This window comes from Mus caroli, chromosome 12 (assembly GCF_900094665.2).
Source record: "Mus caroli chromosome 12, CAROLI_EIJ_v1.1, whole genome shotgun sequence".
Taxonomy (NCBI): Eukaryota; Metazoa; Chordata; class Mammalia; order Rodentia; family Muridae; genus Mus; species Mus caroli.
This window is the reverse complement of record NC_034581.1, coordinates 4,340,474-4,349,889: the sequence shown is the minus strand read 5'-3', so window position 1 is coordinate 4,349,889 and position 9,416 is coordinate 4,340,474. Positions and strand designations below refer to the sequence as shown.

Below are 9,416 nucleotides of genomic sequence, written 5' to 3'. Positions count from 1 at the left end.
TGTTCTCCTGTATTTCTTTAAGTGAGTTATTAAAGTCCTTCTTGATGTCCTCTACCATCATCATGAGATATGCTTTTAAATCCGGGTCTATCTTTTCGGTTGTGTTGGGGTGCCCAGGACTAGGTGGGGTGGGAGTGCTGCGTTCTGATGATGGTGAGTGGTCTTGAGTTCTGTTAGTTGGATTCTTGCGTTTGCCTTTCGCCATCTGGTAATCTCTGGGGCTGTGCAGAATACACTGGGCGGGGTTCCGGAACCAAGATGTCTGTTGCCAATGCTCAGGCAAAGTGTTCCCTCTCTGCTCAGACCCTTTTCCTCTGTCTGGTAGGTGGCCAGATAGATGTCTGTGGCCTGTGCAGAATACACTCTGTGGGGTCCAGGAACCAAGATGTCTGTTGCTGATGCTCAGGCAAAGCGCTCCCTCTCTGCTCAGACCCCTTTCCACTGGCTGGAAGGTGGCCGGATGTCAGGGGCCTGTGCAGAATACATGCAGCGGGGTCCTGGAACCAAGATGTCTGCTGCCGATGCACATGCAAAGCGTTCCTGGGCTGGTCGGATCCCTAACCATTGGCCAGAAAAGTGGCCAGCTGTCTGGGGCCCGAAAAGGGGGCTGCCTTAGAAGCTCTGTGGCTCCCCCCGTCCCAGAAGCTTTTAGCTTCTGTATTCCGTACTCTCACCTGTGCAGAATACACTCGGCGGGGTCCCAGAACCAGGATGTCTGCTGCTGATGCTCAGGCTAGGTGCTCCCTCTCCGCTCAGACCCCTTTCCTCCCTGAACATTTCTTTAAGTACTTCTCATCCATTTGTGATTCCTTAGTTGAGAATTCTTTGTTTATCTCTATACCCCATTTTAAAATTGGGTTATTTGTTTTTCTGGAGTCTAACATCTTGAGTTCTTTGTATATCCTTGATATTAGCCCTATATCAGATGTGGGGGTGGTGAAGATCTTTTCCCAGTCTATATGTTGCCATTTTATCTTATTGACAGTAACCTTTGCCTTATAGAAACTTTTCAGTTTGATGAAGTCCCATTTATCACTCGCTAATTTTAGAGCCCGAACTATTGGTGTTCTGTTCAGGAAATTTTCTTAGGTGCCAATGCATTTGAGGCTATCTCTTCTATTGAGTTCAGTGTATCTGGTTTTTTTTTTTTTAATTTTTAATATTTTTTTATTACGTATTTTCCTCAATTACATTTCCAATGCTATTCCAAAAGTCCCCCATACCCCCCCTCCTTCCCTACCCACCCATTCCCATTCTTTTGGCCCTGGCATTCCCCTGTATTGGGGCATATAAAGTTTGCAAGTCCAATGGGCCTCTCTTTCCAGTGATGGCNNACTAGGCCATCNTTNNATACATATGCAGCTAGAGACAAGAGCTNCGGGGTACTGGTTAGTTCATCATGTTGTTCCCCCTATAGGGTTGCATATCCCTTTAACTCCTTGGGTACTTTCTCTAGCTTCTCCATTGGGAGCCCTTTGATCCATCCAATAGCTGACTGTGAGCATCCACTTCTGTGTTTGCTAGGCCCCGGCATAGTCTCACAAGAGACAGCTATATCAGGGTCCTTTCAGCAAAATCTTGCTAGTGTATGCAATGGTGTCAGTGTTTGGAAGCTGATTATGGGATGGATCCCTGGATATGGCAGTCTCTAGATGGTCCATCCTTTCATCACAGCTCCAAACTTTGTCTGTGTAACTCCTTCCATGGTTGGGTTTTTTGTTTTTGTTTTTTTTATGTAGAGTTCCTTGATCCACTTGGACTAGAACTTTTACAAGGTGATAAATATCATCAATTTGCATTCTTCTACATGAATACTGTCAGTTAGACCAGCACCATTTGTTGAAGTTGCTTTCTTTTTTCCACTCTATGGCTTGGCTTCTTTGTCAGAGATCCAGTTTCCATAGGTGTGTAGTTTTATTTCTAGATTGATTCTATTCCATTGATTGATTTGTCTGTCTCTGTACCAATTCCATGGAGTTTTTATCACTATTGCTCGGTAGTACAGCTTGAGTGATGGTGATCCCCTAGAAGTTCCTTCATGTTAAAAATTGTTTACCCTATCCTGGGTTTTGTTTGTTTGTCCGTATGAAATTGAGAATTGCTCTTTCCATGTCTGTGAAGTATAGAGTTGATATTTTAATGTGGATTACATTGAATCTGTAGATTGCTTTTGGTAAGATGATCATTCTTAACATTTAATTCTACCTATCCATGAGCATGGGAGATCTTTCCATCTTCTGGTGTCGTCTTTGATTTCTTTCTTCAGAAACTTGAAGTCCTTGTTATACAGATTGGTTCTTGGCACGTGCTTGGTTAGAGTTACACTAAGGTATTTTATATTATTTGTGACTTTTGTGAAGTGTATTGTTTTCATCATTTCTTTCTCATCCCATTTATCTTTTGTATAAAGGAAGACTACTGATTTGTTTGAGTTAATTTTATATCCAGCCACTTTGCTGAAGTTGTTTATCAGCTGTTAGAGTTCTCTGGTAGAATTTTTGGGGGTCTCTTATCATATCATCCTGCAAATAGTGATATTCTGATTTCTTCTTTTGCATTTTATATCCCTTTGACCTCCTTTTGTTCTCTAATTGCTCTAGTAGAACTTCGAGTACTATATTGAATAAATATTGAGAGAGGGGGCAGTTTTGTCTTGTCACTGATTTTAGTGCTATTGCTTCAAGTTACTCTCCATTTTATTTGATGTTGGCTGTTGGTCTGCTATATGTTGTATTTTATTATGTCTCAGAATGTGCCTTGAATTCATGATTTCTACAAGAATTTTAACATGAAGGGGTGTTGTATTTTGTCCAAGGCTTTTTTTCATCATCTAATGAGATGAAAATGTGATTTTTTTCTTTGAGTTTGTTTATTTAGTAGATTACTTTGATGAATTTCCATATATTGATCCATCCTTGCAACCCTGGGACGAAGGCTACTTAATTGTGGCAAATGATTTCTTTGATGTTTTCTTGGATTCAGTTTGTGAGAATTTTCTTGAGTATTTTTGCATGGATTATCATAAACAAAATTTGTCTGAAGTTCTTTTTCTTTGTTGTGTCTTTGTGTGGTTTAGGTGTCAGAATAACTGTGGCTTCATAGAATGAACTAGGTAGTGTTCATTCTGTTTCTATTTTGTGTAATACCTTGAAGAATATTAGTATTAGGTCTTCTTTGAAGGTTTGGTAGGACTCTCCACTAAAATTATTTGTCCTTGGGTATTTTTTGGTTGGGAGACTCTTTTTTTTTTCTTTTGGTTTTTGAGACAAGGTGTAGCCCTGGCTGTCCTGGAACTCACTCTGCAGACCAGGCTGACCTCAAACTCAGCAATCTATCTGCCTCTTGCCTCCCAAATGCTGGGATTAAAAGCAGGCACCACCACTGCCCAGATGGTTGGGAGACATTTAATGACTTCTTGTATTTTCTTAGGCGTTATGGGACTGGTTATGTAGTTTACCTAATCTTGATTTAACTTTGGTACATTGTATCTATCTGGAAAATCATCCATTTCATCTAGATTTTCCACTTTGGTTGAGTATAGGCTTTTGTAGTAAGATATGATAATTTTTTGAATTTCCTCAGTTTCTGTTGTTATCTCTCCCTTTTGATTTTGATACTGTCTCTCTGCCCTTTAGTTAGTTTGACTAAGGGCTTATCTATCTTGTTGATTTTCTCAAAAACAAGACAAAACAAAACAAAACAATACTCTTGGTTTTGTTGTTTATTTGTACTGTTATCTTTGTTTCTAATTGTTTGATTTCTGCCCTGATTTGATCATTTCCTGCTGTCTGCTCCTCTGTGTGCTTGTTTCTTTTTCTTCTAGAGCTTTCAGGTATGCTGCGAAATTGCTAGAGTAGGATCTCTCCAATTTCTTTATGAAGTCACTAAGTGCTATGAGATTTCCTCTTAGCACTGTTTTCATTGTGCCTCATATGTTTGGGTACGCTATGGTCTGATTTCCATTAAATTCCAGAAAGTCTTTAATTTATTTATTTCTTCCCTGACTAAGTTATTATTGAGTAGAGAGTTACTCAGTTTCCATGAGTATGTAGGCTTTTTGTTATTTTTGTTGGTATGGAAGTCTTAGTTAGTGGTGATCTTATAGAATGTATGTAAGGGAAAGATTTTCTTTTTTCATTTTTTCTTTTATTAGGTATTTATTTCCTTTACATTTCCAATGCTATCCCAAAAGTCCTCCACATGCTCCCCCACCCACTCCCCCACCCACCCATTCCCACTTCTTGGTCCTGTCGTTCCCCTGTACGGAGGCATATAAAGTTTGCACGACCAATGGGCCTCTCTTTCCACTGATGGCCAATTAGGCCATCTTCTGATTCATATGCAGCTAGAGACATGAGCTCGGGGGGGGGTGTGTACTGGTTAGTTCATATTGTTGTTCCACCTATAGGATTGCAGATCCCTTTAGCTCCTTGGGTACTTTCTCCAGCTCCTCCATTGGGGGCCCTGTGATCCATCCAATAGCTGACTGTGAGCATCCACTTCTGTGTTTGCTAGGCCCTGGCATAGTCTCACAAGAGACAGCTGTATCTGGGTCCTTTCAGCAAAATCTTGCTAGTGTATGCAATGGTGTCAGCGTTTGGAGGCTGATTATGGTATGGATCCCCGGATATGGCAGTCTCTAGATGGTCCATCCTTTCGTCTCAGCTCCAAACCTTGTCTCTGTAACTCCTTCCATGGGTGTTTTGTTCCCAATTCTAAGAAGGGGCAAAGTGTCCACACTTTGGTCTTCGTTCTTCTTGAGTTTCATGCATTTAGCAAATTTTATCTTGGGTATTCTAAGTTTCTTGGCTAATATCCACTTATCAGTGAGTACATATTGTGTGAGTTCCTTTGTGATTGGGTTACCTCACTCAGGATGATGCCCTCATTTTCTATCATGAACAAAGAGGCAGCACCTTGAATGCCAGCCATTGACATTAGGCATATCAGGCTGGACTGTCAGACTTGGCTGTAGTGTGAGTACAACTGGGGAATGGGTGAGTTAATCTTTTCTTGCCCAGAGTATCAGGAATTCACTATATGGCACTAGGGTTACTGGAGTCTTCATTTCATTATCTATGTATGATGTCTTAACCTCTTTGGATTAAATAAGGGCAAACTAAGGGCAAAAGCTATAAAGAGAAGATCTTGCTTCAGGGCTCAGTCTAGCTTCTAGACTCAAGGATGAACCACCAGTGAGATAGGAAGAAATCTATCTGGCTTCCCAGCCTCAGATTTTTCAACTTAACATGAGGAAAAATTCTAAACTCATTTTCTGCTTTAATAGTTTAATTGCAGATTTTTTTTCCCATAGAAAAGCTGTGGATGTGCGCCTTCTCTCAGGTGTGAGTTGAATGATCTCTCCTCTACTGCTCTGGAATGCTGGGAGTACTGATGGCTGCAGCTCTCCAACTGTGATCTCTCTCAGTATCACCTCAGCTGAAAAAGACCTCCTGTCTGAGGTTACCAGCTTCTTCCCTGGAGGCTCATTTCATCTAATGTTTTCATACAGTATTTTGATAAATTGGACAGAGAGGTACTAGCCACGCTTTATTAGATCTCTAGACCTTCTTGCAGAGAGCAAATACCTGATATAAAAGATATTCTTGGAAGAAGGATTTATTCATTTGGCTAATGGTTTGAAAAAGTAGTATCCACTGATGGTAAGGAAGACATGGCAGAACTGATAATGCTGTGAGCCTGATGATAGAACTCTACACAGCTCAGAAGATTATGGGGCACAGAAACGAAAGTGCAAGTACTTCTCTGACATACTAGTCTAGTCAACCCCTTTTTCTTTATTATAGAACCTTAGTCTATGGAATGGTGAATCACATATTCAGTGCAGGGTTATTCCCACCCTCAGTAAATTGTCCTTAGAAATGTCCTCACACTCATACCAAGAGGACACTAATGCCCCAGTCATCATTGATTCTAATCATGTAGGCAATCAAAAGTAATAATACACCTTCCAGAGATTATAGAAATCATGTCAACATTTATGAGGAATATAGGCCCTTAAAGATCAGAAGAATAACACACATAAGGAAAGATGCTAAACATGAAGAACTTATGAAGGTGGTCAGAAGACTCATTGTGATTAATACTAAACAATCCTGCAAGGTCTCTAGGACTTGATTTAACATCCTAGGGTGGCTCTAAGAAACGTGGAAAAAGCTATGACTTATATTATGATGCCAGACATATGAATTTCTACCCCATCTGAGGAATAAGAAGGCTCATAAAGAGAAGCATGTTAGAATATGAAGCACCATGTAATTTGGAAAACTCCCTAACTGGCTATGCTTTGTGGGTAGACCCAGAAGATGATATCCTTCTCAAAGCAATAAGAATTGTACCAGAGAAAATATCAACATCTCCCAGAACTCATCAGTAGCTCACTCTGAAGATAAAGGCTAACAGATGAAGTATTTCACAAACTAATAATGATAAGGTGATCAAATTCCCCATATGATAAAGACTGGGCATCAGTGCTTAGTGATCAGAAGAAAAATGTTCAAAACTATGTTAATGAAGTAAGACCACAGTAATTCTTGTGAGCAGCATCCAGGTAAGTAGATACATGGGTCTGGAAACCAACATTTGTTAAAAGGATTGGTGGATTTCATCAAACCCTATAAAATACTTGGGGGGTTGTGCTTTCTGTTTTTACAACCAAGTTCTTGGTAGTTTTAGATAATTAGGTCCTGGTTTCTAGAAGGTAAAGGCTTACATCAGTAAGACTGACAGAATTAAACATTGAGTTTCATTGCCACCAGGCTCTTGAACTTCAAGTGTGAATAGATTAGCAGGTAAGAGAAGATTTATAGTCATGCGGGGGGTAATAGACATTGATATCTCAGGGATGGATGCTGGAACATAATATGGATAGGAAAAATAGGTTTTAGATTGGGTCTTCCATAGTACTCATTTGCCTAATTTTAATAGTAGATGGACAAGCATGGATGGTAGCTGTGGACTGAGAAAAGCATGGGGACTACAGGCTGAGATCAGATCAATTAAGGGGATCTAGGCCATAGTAGAGGTGCCTGTGGAGGAAAGGGGAACTGAGGATACAGAGTAAGGATAGAGACGCTTGGCTCAGTCCACGTTTGAGAACGGGTACAGTCTGTCCCACTGTTTGTCTGTTTAGAAATTTAGCCTCCTGTGAGTGTTGGTGGTACTAATTTCAGAACAACTTTTCTTCTTATATTTTTAAAAAATATTTTTATTAATAGCATTAAATGTTATTAATAAAAACAGTGTACAATTTTATACCTGTGGAATTTTACATGTAGGTTAAAATTGTCACATATTCAAAATTGAGCATTTATACAAATTGTTACAGAACAACATCCAGGAGAATAAATAAGAAAAACAAATGGTACTGCTTTTTAAAATTAGCTATCCTTTGGGGGATTTCATATATGTATATAATGAAATATGATCATACCTAACCCCCATCTTTCCATCAGAAGTCCCCCTTATCCCTGCAATATGCCTCTTCCTAAATTCCTGGGTGTTTTGTTTTGTTTTGTTTTGTTTGTTTTTTTCAGGGGCATAACCCACTATGTCCACTTAGTGCTGTTCCTACATGTGTACAGTGAGGGGCCATGCCCTTCAGTGTAGGAACTACCAATGGTCACACACTCCTACCAAAGAAAGGTTCTATGTCTCCACCCTAGCAAATAGCTGCCAATAGATCCTCAGTAAAGGATGGAGCCTGGAGATGAACTTCCATCTATGGCAGAATTTTGTCTAGCTTGCTTCAGTGCAGGGCTTGTGCCAGTAACCACAATTGCTGTATGGTCTTAACAGCAACACCATCTCATGTCTGGAAGGCAGCATGTGTGCAGCATTCTTCCCTATCCCCAGCTCTTACACTCTTTCTGCCTTTTCTTCCTTAATGTTACTCAAGTCACAGTAGTGATAGGGTTAATGCATATGTCTCATTAGGACTGAATACGAAGTCTCCTATGCTCAACATATTGTATCCATCCACAGACTGCTAATCACTGCAAAATGAAGTTCCCCTGACCAGGATTCAAAGTATCTAGGATCTACAGATATAAAGTTAAATATTTAGATGGCAATTTAACAGCATGCCATTTAGAAAATAACAAGGGCCTATGACCTCCACAGCCTTGGGCTTTTAACCAGGGTTACAGATCCTTTCCATATATTTTCCATGACAGCATCTAACCATCTAACCACGGTTTGTGTCCCTCTACTCTCAGCCTTCTCTGAGACTTAGCCTCCGTGGTGGAGAATCTCTTTGTTAAGGTTGCCTGTTCTGAAAGCACTGGTCTCTGCATGTACTTCACTGGGCACAGTCCTGCAGAACATTCATCCCAGCTTCAGATTTCCTGGTGGATTTTACTGAGACCTTTTGACTTTATTATTAGGGTGTGGAATATGCCAGAGATGACATGATGTGTAAATGAATAGGAGTTTCTGTGTTATAATGAGATTTAATTCTTCAGAAATTAGCTGTTGGAATACATGTAGTCCATGTCTGGGTTATATAATGCACAGGAGTTATGAAATATGACAACTACTCTTCTCTCTCTCTCTCTCTCTCTCTCTCTCTCTCTCTCTCCTCCTCCTCCTCCTCCTCCTCCTCCATGCTTAAATCTCCATCAAAATAAGCACTTTCCTAAAAATCTCGAACTCTGTTTTTTACAGGTTTGCCCTGAAAATCTATTCTGTGGCTAAGGAGAGAGTACTGGCTCCACTTGACTAGAGGTATCTGAACAGAGCTCACCAAGTTGCTTCCGACAGCATATCCCATGGCCAATGCAATGAGCAGAGGGGCAGTGAGGTTTGTATTTTATACAAGAGAGCTGGATGATTACATGAGATTGGCAGGTGGCTGAAATAAAACCACAGTGTTTCACAATAGCTCATATGGGCTGCCTTCAAGTTGTTTGCTTATTTGCACCCAATTTTACTAGAGTATAAACAATAGTGAGACAGAAATTCCTTTCCAAAGGCATGGGACAATATGGGTAGTGGTAGATGTGAGGTATGTACTCATTTAATGAATACAATTACTGAGTATAAGGTTTTCTTTCATTGTAAAGGAAGATAATGTAAATTCCATCTTTGTTTCCTCAAAAGCCTAGAAGTGGCAAATACCTTTAGTATATTTTTTTGCGAGCATTTGGGCTACGAGAAGATCCAAAATGACATAGATTGGCATGAGCAAAGATTCAAACTGATAAATGTTAACATCCCACAGAGGTGAACTCCCTGGACTGTTTGCAGAGAATGAACTGGGAATTCTGGTCTGTGGAGTATTTCTTTTGCTGTATCTATTTTATTTTTATTCTTTGACAATTTCACACATGCATATAATGTGTTTGGATCACATTTTCTCTGAATTCCCCCATGTTATCCTCTAACCACACATCTTG

The 9,416-nt window shown here is 40.0% G+C and overlaps 1 long non-coding RNA gene across 5 annotated transcripts in view; it reads left to right on the top strand.

Annotated features, from left to right (window-relative positions):
• Window positions 1–8,908, top strand: part of LOC110307461 — a 204,094-nt gene extending 195,186 nt beyond the window's left edge. For all 5 annotated transcript variants that reach the window (XR_003838434.1, XR_003838433.1, XR_003838432.1 and 2 more), the window contains 2 exons: window positions 5,315–6,571; window positions 8,686–8,908. This is a non-coding gene — a long non-coding RNA (uncharacterized LOC110307461). The remainder of the gene's footprint in view (window positions 1–5,314; window positions 6,572–8,685) is intronic.
• Window positions 8,909–9,416: the final 508 nt, after the last annotated feature.